The 17,526-nt window shown below is 43.6% G+C and overlaps 1 protein-coding gene across 2 annotated transcripts in view; it reads left to right on the top strand.

Annotated features, from left to right (window-relative positions):
* ASTN1 (astrotactin 1) overlaps positions 1-17,526 on the top strand; it is a 314,268-nt gene that overhangs the window by 258,957 nt on the left and 37,785 nt on the right. The gene's annotated exons all lie outside the window — the stretch shown is intronic.

Below are 17,526 nucleotides of genomic sequence, written 5' to 3'. Positions count from 1 at the left end.
AACTTTGATAGAATTTGATCTTCCAGCAGGGGAGCGCCAGATCTTCAAGCATATCTGTTGTCTGCAGGGGTGGGCACGACCTTCCATGGGATCATGGATGGTGGAGAGAAGTTGGAACAAATGCTAGAAGGCTGTTCTTTTTTCTTCAAATATGGGGGAATATTATATTCTGAAAACTAGAGTTTATTAACATTATATCTTTCCCGTGCTTGACTTGTGAAAACAGAGAATGTAGTAATCGCAGAGATCTAAAATGAGCTTTCTATAAGAAAGCCATGATAACAAACCTCATATTCTTTGTTAAAACTACTTTTAGATTTTTAAATTCTTTTGGCTAAAGAAAACCTGTTCATTCCACCATCCCCATGTGTTCCTTAGCATTATGGGAGGTTGTATAGCCTAGTGGTTAAAAGAAAGGCCTCTGAGATCTGTGTGACCTAAATTCTCTAAGCTTCGTTTTGGATATCCAGAAAATGAAAATGAGTGTACCTGCCTCAAAGAGCAGGTGTAAGAATTCGATGCGAATGGGTATACTAAAGCATTTATGTGTAATGAAAAGTCAGGGGTCAGCAGATTATGACCTGCAGGCAAATCTGGTCTGCTACCTGTTTTTATATGGCCCTCAAGCTAAGAATGGGTTCTACCTTTTTAAATGATTGAAAAATAAAACTAAGAAAGAAAAATAATATTATGTGCCATGAGCGTCATAAATAAATTTTAGCATCCATAAATAATGTTTCATTGAAGAAGAGCCATGTGCATTTGTTTACATAATACCCATAGCTGCGTTTGCACTACAAGGGCACAGCTGAGTGGTTGCAACAGAGACTGCATGGACAAACATATTTCCTATCTGATTCTTTACAGAAAAAGTTTGCCGACTTCCACCATAGATGGTAGCTCTTGTCATTAAAGATGCCTGTATCCTTGAGCCTATCCCAAAAGCTTCCTTCTCAGTGAATCTTCCCTTGCTTAAGTCTCCTGATATAATCTGGTCCTTGTTTGATATTTTGTGAAAGAGCACCATCATTTATCGCATAACAACATTTTGGTCAATGCAAGTCCACATATATGACAGTGGTCCCATAAGATCATAATGTGGCTGAAAAATTCCTGCCACTGAGTGACGTAGCCATTGTAATGTTACAGCATCATGCGTCACTCTCATGTTTGTGGTGTTGTTGGTGTAAACAAAACTACTGCACTGCCAGTCGTATAAAAGTCTAGCACACACAATTATGTACAGTACGTAATACCTGATAATAAATGGCGGTTACTGGTTTACATATTTCTGGTACCATACTTTTTATCATTATTTTAGCATGTACTCATTTTTTAAAGGTTAACTGTAAGACAGCCTCAGGCAGGTCTTCCAAGAGGTAGTTCAGAAGATGACATTGTTATTTCAGGAGATGATAGCTCCAAGCATGTTACTGCCCCTAAAGACCTGCCAGTGGGACAAGATATGGAGGTGGCAAACAATACTAATGTATGTGTTTGTGTCTTAGTTTTTAACAAAAGAGTTTAAAAAGTTAAAAAAAAAATTAAAAAATAGAAAGAAGCATATATATATATATAGTATATAAAGAAAAAATATTTTCATATGGCTATGCAATTTGTGTTTTAAGCTCAGTGTTAGTGCAAAAGAGTGATCACATTTAAAATATTAAAAAATTTATGACGTAAAAAGCTTATAGTAAGCTAAAGTTAATTTATTATTGCAGAAAGAAAAACAGTAGTAAGCTTAGTATAGCCTAAGTGTACAGTGTTTCAAAAGTCTACAGGAGTGTACAGTAATGCCCTAGGCTTTCACATTCACTCACCACTCACCCACTGACTCACCCAGGGCAGCTTCCAGTCCTGGAAGCTCCAATCACGGTAAGTGCCCTTTGCAGGTGGGCCTTTTTTTATCTTTTTATACCATGTTTTTATAGTACCTTTTCTATGTTTAGACATGCAAATACTTACATGTGTTACAATTGCCTACAGGATTCAGTACAGTAACATGTTGTACAGGTTTATAGCCTAGGAACAATATGCTACACCAGCGATCCCCAACCTTTTTGGCACCAGGGACGGGTTTTATAGAAGACAATTTTTCCACGGACAGGTCAGAGGGGATGGTTTGGGGATGATTCAAGAGCATTGCGTTTATCATTAGATTCTCATAAGAAGCACATAACTAGATCCCTTGCATGTGCAGTTCACAATAGAGTCTGCACTTCTATGAGAATCTAATGCCACCGCTGATGTGACAGGAGGTGGAGCTCAGGTGTTCATGCTCCCTCGCTCTCCGCTCACTTCCTGCTGTGCAGCTCGATTCCTAACAGGCCATGGACTGGTACCAGTCGTGGCCCGGGCATTGGTGACCCCTGTGCTACACCATATATTTAGGAGTGTGGCAGGCTATGCCATCTAGGTTTGTGTAAAGACACTCTGTGATGTATACATGACGATGAAATCACTTAACGGCACATTTATCAGAATGTATCCCCATCGTTAAGCAATACGTGACTGTGCTTATATTCTGAGTGTCTGTCTTATCTCTTCAACAAGATAACACATCCATCGAATGTAGGGATTACACATAATTCATATTGGTATATTTGGAAGACCAGCATCGTATCTTGTGAGTGGACATTCAATAACTTTGTATTTGCTCTACCCAATTGGGTGGGGTTTGTTTGGGTCTTCTGACTTTTGACTGCTGTCAACAAACTTTTTGATAGAAACAAAGCCCTGGGAGACTGAGGACAGAAGCACAAGAAAGGCCTAAAAAGATGTACACTCAAAAACAGAAATAATAGTAACGAGCTTGAGATAGGTGCTTACCAGGACACGTGAAAAATTCCAGCATTGGTTGCTTGTTGACAACATTTGCTTCTTATTGCTTCTGAAAGTAAAATGTTAGATGCGCCTCAGAGATTTGGAAATATAACAGTGAATTTTCTTATCAACCATTTAGAAGGGTTTTGTTCTCTCAGTTTTCACAACACCATTTAATTTCCTGGAATTGGGGGTGTTTTGTTGGGGGATGGTTGCATACACAAACATACATGCAGAGGCAGGCATTCCATTGTGTGGTTTTTTTGACTCTAGACTAGGCTTTAGTAGGCTTGTCACTGTAGGAATGAAAATTAAATACAGAATCCTATATAACTACAAGCCTTGGAAATAGAGTTCATGACATAATATAGCTGAGTGGCTTATTTTCTGTGGGTTGTGATTCCAGACTCAGGCAGGGGAAAGGTACCCCCAGGGTCTTACCGCTACTAGGAGGGATAGGCTTTTTCTCTTTTCTGTGAAAATTAAAAAGAATCTAGAAATCTTGGCACTCTTTTAGTGCTAACAGCTAGGTATCATGAATAGTTATTCAAGACTCAGAATGGAGGTCTTCAGAGGCTGACATTTATGTGCCGTTCACCCACGTGAGCACCATCCAACTAGTATTACATTTCAGGGAGAAATCTTTTGTAACAAAAATGGTTGGCTTGGGGGACCAAAACTTAATTCTGTTCTGCCAGGGTAGCATTTTTATTCGAAGGAGCTAAAGCTCAGGATGATCAGCAGCATCTTTTATACCCATTTTCCCCTTACTATGTATTAAAGGATCACCCAACTCCTAGAGAGAATGGTTGCCAGCCTTGAGGGTCCCTTTGGAACCACAGGCATCATGTCATTCTAAACAAGCATGCCTGCAACAATGAGAATGTCTGAGATGCCACCATTATGCAAAACAGCCACATCTTTTGATAGATCTCATGCATCAAAACTTTACATGGAAGCCCATTGTCACCAACTAGTTATGCATTTAACATCATCTTTTCCTTCCCTCTTTCTCAACCTGTGAGGCTGTTGAGGACTGTGTGGCTCCAGGCCTGAAGCAGAGTTCATCTGGGCCCATAGTCTCCTCCCTCCTGCCAGCACAGGCACCCAACTCGTTGCTGTCAGAGACCTGGACTGAGTCAAGGCTTCTTCAGCCACATTTTGGGGGGCAAGTGGTGGAGCCTTTCCTAATCCTACTTTCACCCTCTGGGCTTGGCTTTGGTTCACCACCAATGTAGGAGACTTCTGGTCCCTTTACTATACAGGAACTGACCTCACAGCCACCTTGGTGGGCTACATTCTTGCAGATGTGAAGCCTACTAATTTTGCCTTTATTTACTACTAAATGTTCTTGTTTTGTCCCTAGTGTGTAGAGATTCTTGTTTTCTTTCTGAACGGTGCTATTTTTTTTATTCATCCCATGTTTATACCTCCTGGTTGCCAAGACTGTGCCAGGTAATAAGGATAAAATGGTGAAGAATGGCTGCTACCATCAAGAGCTTATATACCAGAAGCCATGCTAAGGGCTTGGCATGTATTATCCCATTTAACCTTCAGAATAACACTGTGAGATGAGTTCTGTTATTAACCTATTCTACAGATAAGGCAACTGAAGGCCAAAGAGATAAAGCATCTTATGATGTCTCAGAGCTTTGAATTTGAACCCAAGGCCGACTGCCTTGTGCCATGATATAAGGAATTCCAGGTGAAGACATCTTTGCCCGCTGAGGGGGTGGCCTGGGATATGATATGCTATAGCCTCTGCCTTCACTGCTTACTCAGACATGATGGGGCTGCTGCATCTCTCTCCTGCTTTCTCCTTTCTTCCTAGGGCCAGACGTGGGTCTGCTTTCCTGATTTCACCTGCTGTCCAACCTCAGGGGTCTCAGAGACTTGGTCTTCTCATAGACCGTGTCCTCACATGCCAGTGAGTGTGCGAGCCTCTGCTGGCACATTGGCTGAGCAGGGCCAGGTCTGTCTGTCTGTCTGTCTGTTTGCTGCTATGGCTGCTACTGTTGCTTCTTAGTCAACCTTCATCCAGTAATTTCTTTAATTAAAAAGCTAACTGTGTGTGTGTGTTGCATAAGAGAGCTAGATATTAAAGGGAGTCCTGGTGGCAGAAGCTTTTGAAGGCAAAGTAACAAGATAGCCCTCTTTTTTGGTGATCATAACTCCCAAGTAGGCCCTGCTGTGATAATAACGGCCTCCACCTTCCTCAGTAGGAGCCTGTAAAGGGACCACTCTGTTATGCTATTTTAAATGTTTTTAATTGTTTTAATATCTACTGTTGTTAAAAGTGCAGGAAGGTGACCTAAAACCATAACACCTTCTTTTGGTTGGACATAATGATAAAGTTTTCTTCATGGCATTGGAATGGGATGAGTTGATACTGTAATCTGTTAACTCATACATGCCTTTCCAGCCATTGTCTGGAGGACAACATTAGGTCTGGCTTCTCTGTCTGCCCCTCTCTGTGTTCTGTGTTGTCGGGGTTCCTCCCATTGAATGGGGCTGTCTACAGGGGTGTTGCCTTCTTCTCTAACTTCTCCAGGAAGTCCCTTCTTGACAAGAAGGCGAACTTACATGATTATGTAGATCTATTCTTTGGTCAAGGATAGAAAAGTTTTCTGACTTGCATTATTTCCCCCTAAAGCGGGACTGACTGCATAGTGCTTTTTTCTAGAAAAATTCAAGAAGCAAAGTGCTTGTGAAGTAGTACTTTTGGTTACTTCCAGGACAGTTCAGACGAATGTCAGTAGTTTTCAAATCAGGCCACTTGTACCCTGGGGATTTGAGTGGCTGCTGGAATAGCTGCATCAACAATGGAGTTGTTTCTTTTTACTAAACGGTAATGATATTAAATGCCTAAGGAGTATATTCTCCCCCCTCCCTTTTCTCTCTTACATATTGGGGTTATTTATAAGATTTATAAAAAACATTCTGACCGCGGGTGCCTGTAGTCCCAGCTACTCAGGAGGCTGAGGCAGGAGAATGGCGTGAACCCGAGAGGAGGAGCTTGCAGTGAGCTGAGATCCGGCCACTGCACTCCAGCCTGGGTGACAGAGCAAGACTCTGTCTCAAAAAAAAAAAAACAAAAACATTTTGACCATATTTAATAAATTACCTTTGCCCAGGGTGGTGGATCTCAACAGGTTGTCTGAAGACGGCCTAAGTCAGAATCACTTGGAGTACCTGATAAAATGCAGATTCTCCAGCTCCATGGATTTAGGAAAATACGGAGCAGATCAGGTCATTCAATAATATAACTTTAACATTTGGCTGTTAAAAGGAAAATAGAACTCATTCTCTGGAATGTTCCCTCTGCTCTGGCATCCCTGGCAAGTGATTGACTGGTTTCTACATGAATGCTTCTACACGAATACTTCTACTAGTCAAAGGCTCACCATCTCTAAGGCATCTCTCCTAATTTATACAAGCTATAAACTATCACAAAAATTATCCTGAAAGAAATCACATATCTTCCTTTAGCCTACCTCTCCCACCAAAGTAGAATTTTTTTTAATATTTTTTTTTTTTTTGAATGAGAGTCTCACTCACACCCAGGCTGGAGCGTAGTGACACAACTGCAACCTCCACCTCCCGGGTTCAAGTGATTCTCCTGCCTCAGCCTCCCAAGTAGGTGGGATTACAGGCACGTACCACCATGCCTGGCTAATTTTCATATTTTTGGTAGATACGGGGTTTCACCAGGTCAACCAGGCTGGTCTCGAACTCCTGACCTCAAGTGATCTGCCCACCTTGGCCTCCCAAAGTGCTAGGATTACAGGCACGAGCCACCGTGTCTGGCCCAAAGTAGACTTTAGTACTTCCTCCTGTGTAAGTAAAAGCCCCTGTCCCATGCCACTAATAACACCTCTTATCATATCATATGTCTGCCCAACTCCTTGCAAACTGGAAAATGAGCATTATTTCTTATTTATCAGAGTACTTTTCTTATTGAGCACTGAGCACTATTTCTGACACATGTTGGCACTCAGTGAAAACCTGTGGCTCAGTAAACTCTTCTCATTATTTCTCTCTTTGGATCCTAATTCTGCTCTCTGAAAATACATAGAATTCATGTGATCCTGTTTCCATGTGACAACCCTTCAAATATTCAAAGAGAGAGCTGCTAAGTCTGTCTCCAAGTCTCCTTGTATCCACTCTAAACTTCCCAAGTTCCTTCAACCATTGTTCATATGGCACTGCCTCTGGATGGCCCACAATCCTCACTGCCAGAGTCACTCTCAGCTTGGGCACCCAGAGGTAAACCAACTGCTGGTATATGGCTTGCCACCACACCATTTCTCTGTGTCACCTTGGTCACCATGCTCTTTTAATTCAATCTGAGATCCATCCCTCGGTCTAGCAGCCATGGCCCTTACATCACTGGTCTCTTCCTTTTGTCCCCTTTGTTTCTCCCCATGTCCAGCTGTCTCTACCATTTGCAAATGGTATTGCAACCCAGTCAGAGCCACATGAATCTCCCTCACCAACCAGTTTGGGTCGCAGCTCTGGGTGAAACTACGTCTCATAATGACAGCTTCATTAAGGCTGGGAGAGGCAGCTGCAGAGACCAGAGTATTTTAAAACAGAGGGCACAGGTCACCGAGAGGTGAAAAGAGCCTGGTCCACTCAGCACATTTTAGAACTCAAGAGATGAGGACTAAGCGGTGAGAGAACTGTGTAGAATCCCAAATTGCCACCAAGAGCCATGTCTATTTGAGCCTGTGGCTCCAGCAGGCAGGGAAGCAGCATAAATTTCAGTGAGGCAAAGCTAAATGGTAACGGACTTTAAGTTCTGTCAAATATAGTTAATTTGCAGAATAAATTGGTCAGGGCAGCAAGAGGATTTAACATCCAAATCCATTTTAAAAACAGAAGCCAGATGAGTGTCCAGAGGAAAATGGAGACTCTTACAACATTCCCTTGCCAGTTGGAGTACTATTATTATTGAATAATATTTTTATTAAACATTTCTAGACCATTTGGTAGTTAAAGATATTTATGAGCCAGCCTTTGCAGCGTCTCAGCAAGGCATTGAATTTCCCGCTATGGTGCTGCCTAAACCGTGAGAGACACCCGCCTGCATACACTCATATCAGGCACCCTCACACAGACACAGGTCATACTGTAACATGCAGCTGAGGTTTTGTACTGTGGAGCTGGGGCAAGTAATGGCGATTTGTCAGTTTTACCCTTTGTAGAACTATCCAGGGGTTCCCTGTCCTGTGCTCTTCTTGTCCAGATTTGAAGGTAGGAATAACAGAGAGATGTTGAGGTAGGAGCTGGATCTTATAGGGAGGCAGAGGTGGAGAACAGATAAGCAGGCAGGGGTGCTCTGAGGGGTAAATGGAGTCATAGAGAGCGCGTTGCTGGGCCGATGGTTCTGCCCAAACTCAAGGGACTCATGTGCGCTCCCTAGTCGAGAAACAACTGCCGCAGGGTAGATAGAGAAAAGCAGCACTAACTCCACTCTGTAGCTCAGTGGGGCCCTCAACATGAGCCGAGGTCCGGGCTGGTGCTGGACGCCCCTTCCTCAGCACGCTTTCTGCCTCTGCCTTGCTGTGCCACAGTTGCCGTGTCCTGGGCTATTCCTGAGAGCTTTCCTGGCTCCTTCTTGGGGAGGACCAGGAAAGATGGGAGGCACTTGCTCCTGAGTGATCTGGGGATGCACACTTGGCTTCTCAGCTCAGCCTCCCATCAGGAACAAGACTGGGGGTGCGGAGGAAGCCTTAATCTCCAGACAAGTGCACGGGAGGCTCTTTCCTGGCAGCGTGCTGAGCATGCCCACTCATTCACGTTGTCTTTCTGCTAATGGAGATTTGGAAATAGCAAATCCCGCAGGTGTTCCTCATTTTCGCCTCTCTCTCAGTGTCGTCCTCTCCCCGCACTCCCTCTCCCCATGCTGCTCTGTCTGTGGCGACACAGCAGGGATAATCCAGCACAGCTCTCCACATCCTGGAGCTGTGTCTCTGAATCTCTATGTCAGGTTTATTTTGACTTTGACAAGAAGCTGCACACAGCTGCTGCTCGGCAGCAGGACGCCGATGGAGCCAGGAACTTCTTTTCACTTCCCACTGCCCTGAAGCCCTGGTAGGAAGCTGAGGGGATGGACTGCAAGCCCCTACATGGCCACCAAGTGAGTCCTCACAGGCTGTGGGTCAGGGAAGGGCTCCCTGTGCCACAATGTTAAAGGCTATGGACACTGTTGTGGCTGGAATAGTATCCTTCCAAATTCATGCCTACCCGGAACCTCAGAATGGGACCTGGGTTTTTGCAAATGTAATTACATTAAGATGAGGTGATCCTAGACTACCTTCAATGACTAGTGTCTTTATAACAGAAATGAGGGGGAGATTTAGACACAGACACACAGAAAAGAAAGCCACATGATAACTGAGGCCAAGATTAGAGTGAGGCAGCTATAAGCCAAGGAGTGCCAAGGACATCTGGGAGCCACCAGAAGCTGGGAAGACACAAAGAAGGATATTTCCCTAGAGATTTCAAAGGGGGCATGGCCCTGACCACACCTTGATTTTGAATGTGGAGCCTCCAGAACTGGAAGGGAATGCATGTTGCTGTTTTAAGCGCCTAAATTGCTGATGGCTTGTTATAGCAGCCCTGGGAAACTAAGAGGAAGGGATTTGATAAGAACAAGAGCCTTGGTGATTAGCTCTGAGTCACAAGAAAGGCATCTGGTGAATCAAAAAGGAGGAGTGTAGGAGGCAAATGAAAAAATGGAATCAAGTACACTCAAAATTGCCAAGCGAAAGGTTTCAAAATGTAGGTATAAGATAACGCACACACAAATTTACTATAATTCAGCCGAGACAGAGGGAGCTCCTGCAGAGTACCGAGTGCTAGGCTCTAAGGACATGCAGAGGAGTACGTCCTCACTTCGCCCTGGGAGTGAGTGGGACAGAGAGGCCATAAAGCCAAACACTGGCACAGCGAGGTCAGGGCTCCTGTGGACTCAGGCACAAAGTACCAGTAGAATTAGTTCTGCAAGGAATGATGGGAGCAGAGTAGCTCTCAAAAAATATATAGGAAGAAGGGAGGGGGAGAGAGAAGGAAACACTTTATAGGGTGTGCAAAGGTGGGGGCAGCTATGGTGTCAGCTTGGTCTCCCATACCCGCCCCACGTATATGCACTTAGCAAATGCTTTAGGAAAATCCCATGGAGGCGCCTTACATTCCCAGTCTTGCCTGTGGCGAGTCGTCATGAGGCTTTGGGTTGTCATTTGAGGGATGTTAGGCTAAATCCCCTTTGCTTCTCTCCGTCCTCATGTATTTCTTGAATGCGTCCCAGTGTAGAGCACTGGGTGAGAGCCGTGACAACCCAAGCATAAGGCAGCTTCTTGCCCACTGGGAACTAACAGTCTAGATAATTAGAAGACTTCCTTTGAGGAGTGAAAGCTTCAGGACTTCCCAGCAGTTCTTGGATTTAATTCTTGTTCCTCTTGAGATGCACAGGCTGTGTAGAGCTGGATCTCAGGAATCCTTACAGAGGTGTCTGCCTCGCTGAGCAATTTATTCTTTTCATTTTTACACTAAGTTTATGATTCATAAAGGGATGCAATTGGGGTCACAGCTAAGTTTCAAAGGCTGTTTTTGTGTTTTTATTAAGCTCTTGGTAGATTCTACTGTCTCACGATTTCTTTGACCCAATCTCTCATTCCAAATGGAACTGACCATTACTGAGCAGAAAGAAGCATACGGGAGGCAGTTTAGTCAATTCGTTATGAAATTCACTGTTTCCATGCCAATGCTGACTAACACCTTTTGGCAAAGACAAACCCCGGCATCTACACCAAAACCTGTTTAACATAAACCTAATTAGCCAGGGACCTCAACCAGACCATTATTTGTTTGACAACATGCCAATTAACAAGGGAAAATCTTCAGAAAATACCACCATATGTTATCGATCCATTTTTAAAAAGCTGTTCGGGGTATAGATACCATTTTGTTTCTGTATCCTACAGCTTCCAAATCCGCATAGTCATAATTGATGAATAAAATCATCACCTGGAGGCTCCTTGGGGAAAGGTTTAATGCTGTTTGGTAGGCAATGCTTCATGAGGCAGCAGGAAATTGGAAAACTGCATTTTTAGAAAAGAAAAATGTCAACAGGGATTGGAGGGAACGTAAGCATTTTCTGGGTAAGTATCAATTAAACAAAAAATTCATTTTTCTGGAAGACACCTTTTCTCGAACATCCCAGTTAATGACATTTTTGCGGAGGTGCCCTGTGGGTGTCTGATGGCTGCTAATTATCTCACTGGACCTTACAGCACCTATAGATACTGCTCTTGAGGGACTGGCTGCAGGGCATGATTATGACAAAGACTTCCTGCTATTTCCAGAAACTTCTTGAACAAATACCAAAGAACAGGGTCTGAAGCATACAGTAACCTTAATTTTGGAACAAAAAGTAATGGTACGTGCTGACAAAAGATTTGTTTTCAACTTGTGCAAATTCATTTGTAAGAAGGGACAAGAACAAAAACCCTTTGGACTCGGGACTATTTCTGGATGTGCTGGACAGTTGTGAACCGCTAGTTTTTCCATTATTTAATCCCAAGAAAAGTGTGTTTACTCTGAGTTGATGAGTAGCTGAATGTGAGGTTGGAGACTGGGAAGGGCTCTTGTGTGCAGGCCGAGACTGGGCAGCATAACAAAACTGCAGAAGACGCAGGTTTTCATGCTGCATCACATGACCATCCTTGGGTTCAGATTGACCGTCTCTTGCTACCACAGCCACTGCCTTTTTCGCTGGTGATGGGGAGCATAGAGGCCAAATCCCAGTATGACTACAAGCACTGTGCCTCCCAGAGCTACATCCAACTGCTCCCACAGGGAGAAGTTTACATTTCACCCCAGCTGCTGTTCGGTACCCATGGTTTCACTGACCCAGGACACCAGACATACCCTTTTGCCACTTTGTGACATTATTGGCTACAACTTTCCCAGATTTTCTCGCCATATTGAACCACACTGTCTGCCCTTCAGCACAAGACCTGGCTGCTCCCTTTCTTAAACTTAAGTCCTCACATCCCAAGGGAATTAATGATCTTTGTATGTGTTTGTATGTTTTACAGAATTTGCAAAATGCACTTTTTGCAGTCTTTCCCCAAATCTCAGCAACTAGGTTACCTTTGAAGAATACCTATTTGTACCTGAAGGTAGTGGAACCCACTCTGGATTGATGCCCCTCTTCTTAAAAGAACCCAGAAAATCTCAGAAGAACACAGGACAGCAATGCCCCAGATGAATTTAAAACCAGCCTATCTAGCTAGTACCTGCAGAATATATAGTGTAGTCATTTTGTATACAAGTCATTAGACATGATTTATTAATTCAACAAATACTTGTAGTCATTTAATGAATATTTGTTTAATGAATTGTTGAATACATTAGTGTATGTTACATATTAGGCATGTGGAATATTATAGTGGAGAACAAGGCATAATTTTGTCCTTCAAGGCATCTGCCGTCCAGTGGTGTTGCTGGTGAGCAGGGCAGGTAAGTGAACAGGCATTGAGAGAATAAGTAAATTTAGAAAGCACTCAATATGTCCCAGGCTCGGTTCTAAACTGTCTTTGTGAATTACATTAGTTAGCCTTTCCTACATTCTTACTAAATCAGTTCATTTATTATCTCCAGTTTATGTATGAGAAAGTTCAAACACAGAAAGATTAAGAAATTCACCCCAAATTTCACAGCAAGTGGTAAGGTCAGAGATCACCCCCAGGCAGTCTGCCTCAGGCCACACACTTTAAACAGCCCTTGAGTGGCCATGGGCATGGAGCAAGAGAAGTGGACAGTGGGGGCTAAAACAAATGTAAATTTCATTAGATTAGGTGACTGGGGAGAAGAGAGAGGGAGGGAGGGAGGGAGAGAGGACACACCGGCAAGGAAGCTGTAATTTCTGACTTGAGCAACTAGGAAGTTAGCAGTGCGTTTTGCTGAGCTAGGACCTGCACGAGGAGGAACAGTTGCTGAGGAGAGTGTGGAGGAAATGACGACTGCAATTTGGGACCTGTTGAGTTTGAGGTGCCTATCGGACATAGAAGTGGATGTCCAAGCAAGCATATTGAGGTTTTGTTCCTTGTGGGAGAGATCCTGGCCAGGGATATAGAGTTGGCTGTGATCAGAATAATGCTTTCTCTTTCCTCTTTATTGGTTGATGTGTTAGTGAAGGACTAGAGAACTGTTTACAAATGCTTTGGTTTTCTTCTTTGTGTTTGACTTTTTCTAAAAATGTAAACCTAAGATCATGACTTAATATGCTCACTCCAACATGTTCATGGATATATGGAGATAGATACGTAGAACTAAACTAGGCAAAGACGTTTCAAAGATAAAAAAGACATAGTTCCCGACCCCAAGGCACTTATTATTTCATGTAGAAGTGGAGAAAAAGATGGTCAGTTTATGTCCTATCTTCTTTTCCCTAATTATTAATCCATTGCACTGTGTTTTATTTGAGCTCAGAGAGTATGTCATCATGGCAGGTCTAGCAGTTCATTTTAAGTCCATAGTGATCTCTCTGTCCAAAGACATGATTGAACATCCCAAGAGACTTATTAGAGCCTGAGTAGATGGACTTCTGTGTGAATTTTGATGACTCTAGGACATCTGGCTGGAGCAGTAGACTGGGGTGGGGGTTGGGGTAGATCCTGGAATGCAGGGTTTTGGTGGGCTTCAGGGTGGCCCGTGTTTCATTTGCCCCACATCAAGCCTTCTTTCCTGTGGATCCTAAGCTGTCTCCAAAAGCTGGGATCTGTTTAGCTTGCATTTGATTTCTTTGCTGCCTAATGAACTGCTTCTGTCGTTCTAGCTGTGATGTCATTAGCATCTCATTGCCTTGGGCAGCAGCTCAGGAGACAGATTCTTAAGCAGCCTCAGAATCCTATAGGAATTGTACCAATTTACTTCATAACAACTAATTCACCTCATGGCCTGTCAGTTACCACCAGAAAAGCAGATCCTGCATGAGAATGGGTGGGTCACTGTTGTCACCCTCATGTGCTCCTGAATCTAGGTGGGCCACTATGTACATGCCTAAGGCCATGTGCACATCCACAATGACATGCTGAGCTTTAAGGACGCCAATATTCTCATACCACAATGTTCTATTGGGGAAACTCATCCACTGTATGCTCTAGGATACAGATTTAGCCTAAAGCAAATGGCATTTATTTATAGCAAACTGTATTTGCAAAATGCTTTGCAGTTTTAGGATTGTTAACTACATTCAGGTTGAATGTTCTTCTATTTGTAAGAAACTGAAGTATCCTGACTGGACTCGGGAACCTTCTCTGACAACAGTGGAGTGAATTCTGCAGAGGTGGGAGGGAGCCACACCTGGGTATTCTTTATCAAAAGGTACTTTTGTCAATTAAAAGATTTTGAGACCTTAATTGTAGCTTATTTCTTCTGTCCAGTGAGATAGTGTACTTATTGGACTAGAATATTTATCTTGCTAAAAGATTGCTTAGTGTCTCTAACCTCTAGAGCAGTTCTACTCAGACTCTAGAGGGTAGAAGAGGGAAGATGCCCCAAAGAACTGTAATAGGTGTGGGCAGTGGAGGGGGTGAGCCATTGACTCACAAGGAAGTAAGGTGGGGTCTTCTCCCGCAACTCTCCAGGCACAAGCCTCCCCCACTGTTCACTCCCACACAGGAGGAGTTAAAAGCAAGGGTCAAAGATCAGCCTCTCCTGAAGCTTTTAGGACCTGATAGACTCTCGCTTACCACAGACATGATGGTTATAGGTGCTCTCTTTGAGCTAAGGGAGATTTATCTGGGCTTTCACCACTGGACTCCATCATTTTAAAGAGTACTTCCCAATTGTATCTTTAACTGCACATAGGAAATGCATTTCTTCTTTGAAAAATCTCCCTCACACACACATCTCTATTCTTTGCTGGAAGCCGAATAGCTTTTGGGAGCTCGCTGCTCATCCCTCCTGTGCGAATCCATCTCCTCTCCAGACAGCCCTATGCTGCATGGCGAGCGGACCAGAAGGCAGTGGGTCTTGGCCTCCGGCAGGGTTCTTTTTATATGGACCTGAAGGTTTTCCGGAGACAGAAAACATAATTCTGAATTAAAGCAAGAGTTTGGTGGGTTCCCTCCACGGATTTCTGCATCATTCCCATTCCTGTCTACTCCCTAACCTTGCCAGGAATCTAGGACTGAAGGGCTTTGAGGGAGATTCGCTGCATCTTGATTTTAATTGGGATCGCCAGAAAACAGTAGCAAGGGGAGCAGCCCCTCAGATGTTTACAGGTATGACAAGACCCAGTGATGGCCAGCTTGGGGGGGAGCTGGAAGGCCCTCGGACCCTCAGCTCCAGGCTGTTTGTGGTCGCAGCGCCCTCTAGTGGCCGCGTTTGTCATGAGAATTGTACACGCTTAGTAATGAGGGGAGGGGGCGTGGGGAGCTTGCCTCGGTATTTGGGGATTCAAGGTGCGAAAAAAGACATTGGTGGCATATTACTTCCCCTTTGAAGTAGTAAAACATGAAGTTTACTCCATGTTAAGGATATTGGGGGTAGGGGTTATTTTCCCTTCGGAATGTAATGTTCCTTTAATTATTCTGCCATCACCTATGCCCCTCTGTATTTTTCTCTTTAGGGTAAATGTTATGGAATTGTTTTAGTCTCTAATTTTTTATTCTCTGGTTGAAGAAAAATTGTACCTCCACAACATTTTTAAAGTAGCCATGTGTTACTTTTTCATAGTTTATTTTCTATGGTGCCAAAGTGAGATTTACCCATTTTTTTCCTTCTCCCGCTCACGAAAGTCATTTTAGACTTATATCACCATCTAGCGGTCATTTCCTGGAAATTCTTTTCCCAGACGAACAGATTCTCAACAAGGAGGGCTGCAGGACAGTAAGGAAATGCATATGATTGGAAGATGCGTAAGAGCGAGCTAGGAGACCCTCAAGCCCCCTGGCAAGACTTGCATGGCGAAATTTCAACAATCTTTTTTGAAAAGAAACTGTATCTTTACTGATTTTTTTTGTGGGGGTTGGGGGATTTTACTTATTTTCTTTCTTTTCTTTCTTTCTTTCTTTTTTTTTAGACGGAGTCTTGCTCTATAGCCCAGGCTGGAGTGCAGTGTCGCGATCTCGGCTCACTGCAACCTCCGCCTGCCCGATTCAAGCGATTCTCCTGCCTCCTCCTCCCGGGTAGCTGGGATTACAGGCGTGCTTCACCACGCCCAGCTAATTTTTGTACTTTTGGTAGAGACAGGAGTTCACCATGTTGGCCAGACTGGTCTCGATCTCTTGACCTTGTGATCCACCTGCCTCGGCCTCCCAAAGTGCTGGGATTGCAAGAGTGAGCCACCACATTCGCCCTTTACTTACTTTCTTAATGAAGTAGAGTTTACTGACAAAAAAGCCCTGGGTTTCTGAAATGCTTGAGCCCTTTTCCATACATTGCATGAAACAGCTTCAGAGAGACCGCTGGGCTTTGGGGAATGATGGACACACACAGAACACTCATTCTGTTCCTCTCAGATGCAGAACATGATGCTTGATAGGCTGGATCTTTGGAGGCACTGGTTGGAAGGATTTGCAAAGTGGTTCCAGAGGGTGATTATGAGCTACAACTCATCAACTTCACAAAAAGAGCTCTCTTTTATGGGGTGCAGGGAGCTCTCTGCTATTCTGCTCTTGTTTGCTATGTAATATGAGCCCATTTAGAAACGTCATGAGGCATTAATGAAGGGCTGTTTGTCCAGAAATCACACCAGGAATCAAAGACCTCACCCCACCCGCACTCGCTCCTGCCCAATCCATACAATATATTGGAAAAGACTGGGGGCCTGGCCAGGGGCTGGAGGAGGGGAGTCCTGGGTCAGCTTGTGGCCACTTTGCAAATATTGGTAGCCACGTGGTTGACTGGGTTGCATAAACCTCCATGTCAGTGAAGATTTACCCATGGGTGAAGTGATTTGAGGGTTAGTTCTATTTGAAGGCATCATTTTTGTTTTTGGTGTGAGTAGTTATGCAGTTCTCTTATAATCTAGGATGGGCTTGAGCTTGGCTCTGGGTCAATTATTAAACAAAATGCAAGTATGTGATGAATTATATGCCATATTTATAGTCAGGGAGTCCTTTGCCTTAACGTGCTAGGTAAAACTTCCTCATTGTTTCCTCTGGGAAACAACAATGCTGAAATGCCTTGTGATGTTTCTAAATGGGCTCATATTACATAGCAAACAAGAAGGGAATTGCAAAGAGCTCCCTGGACCCCATAAGAGATAACCCTTTTATAAAGTCAATGAGTCATCTCTACAATCACCTTCTGGAACCACTTTAAAAATCCTTCCAACCAGTGCCTCCAAAGGTTCAGCCCATCATCTCTTGCATTCTTCATGAGTCTGAGAGGGCCAGAATGAATGTTCTGTATATACCCAGGATGTCCAAAAGCCTAGTGGTCTCTCTGAAGCTGTTTCACATTCAGAACTGCAACTGTGCAAAAAAGGAGGGATGAATCTCAGAAACCCAGTGCTTTTTTGTCAGCAAACACTACTTCGATCTTCCTTTAGAATTAATAAGTTAAATGGACAATCATGAGGACCGGGAAGAGAAATACCAAGCAGTGCTTTCTTGTATAAAGAACAAACCATTATTCTCTGGTAGGCAATTCCTATGTTTGTTACCAAAGTAGACAAAAAGA

Source organism: Mandrillus leucophaeus, unplaced genomic scaffold (genome assembly GCF_000951045.1).
Source record: "Mandrillus leucophaeus isolate KB7577 unplaced genomic scaffold, Mleu.le_1.0 Scaffold226, whole genome shotgun sequence".
Classification (NCBI taxonomy): Eukaryota; Metazoa; Chordata; class Mammalia; order Primates; family Cercopithecidae; genus Mandrillus; species Mandrillus leucophaeus.
Note: the sequence above shows the minus strand (reverse complement) of the source record. Positions and strands in the feature narration are given on the sequence as shown.